Raw genomic sequence first — 1,324 nt, 5'->3', positions numbered from 1 at the left:
CCCTATTTGTGGTTCCGAAGCTGGATGGTTCGGTCAGGCCCATTTTAAACCTAAAATCCCTGAACCTGCACCTAAAAAGATTCAACTTCAAGATGGAATCGCTCCGAGCGGTGATAGCCTGCCTGGAAGGGGGGGATTTTATGGTGTCACTGGACATAAAGGATGCTTACCTTCATATCCCCATATATCCCTCTCATCAGGAGTACCTGAGATTAGCGGTACAGGTTTGTCATTAGCAGTTTCAGACGTTGCCGTTTGGGCTGTCCACGGCCCCCGAGGATTTTCACCAAGATAATGGCGGAAATTATGGTGATCCTGCGCAAGCGAGGAGTCACAATTATCCCATACTTGGACGATCTCCTGATAAAACCGAGATCAAGAGAGCAATTACTGGAGAACGTGTCACTCTCTCAGAGAGTGCTTCAACAACATGGGTGGATTCTCAATCTACCAAAGTCACAGTTGGTTCCGACAACCCGACTACCGTTCCTAGGCATGATACTGGACTCGGAACAAAAGAAAGGTTTCCTCCCGTTGGAAAAAGTCCAGGACCTCCAGAACATGGTCCGAGAACTACTAAAGCCGAAAAGAGTGTCAGCTCATCAATGCACTCGGGTTCTGGGGAAAATGGTGGCAACTTACGAGGCAATTCCCTTCGGCAGGTTCCATGCAAGTACGTTTCAATGGGATCTTCTGGACAAATGGTCCGGGTCCCATCTACAATGACATCAAAAAATAACACTGTCCCCCAGGGCCAGGGTGTCTCTTCTATGGTGGCTACAAAGTGCTCACCTTCTAGAGGGTCGCAGGTTCGGCATTCATGACTGGATCCTGGTAACTACGGACGCGAGCCTCCGAGGATGGGGAGCAGTCACCCAAGGAAGAAATTTTCAGGGACTATGGTCAGACCAGGAGTCCTGTCTACACATCAACGTGTTGGAGCTAAGGGCCATATACAACGGCCTTCGACAAGCGGAGAATCTTCTTCGCAACCTACCGGTTCTGATTCAATCAGACAATGTCACAGCAGTAGCTCATGTGAACCGCCAAGGCGGGACAAGAAGCAGAGTCGCGATGGCGGAAGCCACCAGGATTCTTCGCTGGGTGGAAAATCACGTAAGCGCTCTGTCAGCTGTCTTCATTCCGGGAGTGGACAACTGGGAAGCAGACTTCCTCAGCAGACACGATCTCCATCCAGGAGAGTGGGGACTTCATCAAGAAGTCTTTGCAGAGATAACGGGTCTCTGGGGAGTTCCTCAAATAAACATGATGGCGTCACGCCTCAACAAGAAGCTTTGGAGGTATTGTGCCAGGTCCCGGGACC

Source organism: Pseudophryne corroboree, chromosome 5 (genome assembly GCF_028390025.1).
Source record: "Pseudophryne corroboree isolate aPseCor3 chromosome 5, aPseCor3.hap2, whole genome shotgun sequence".
NCBI classification, from domain to species: domain Eukaryota; kingdom Metazoa; phylum Chordata; class Amphibia; order Anura; family Myobatrachidae; genus Pseudophryne; species Pseudophryne corroboree.
Note: the sequence above shows the minus strand (reverse complement) of the source record.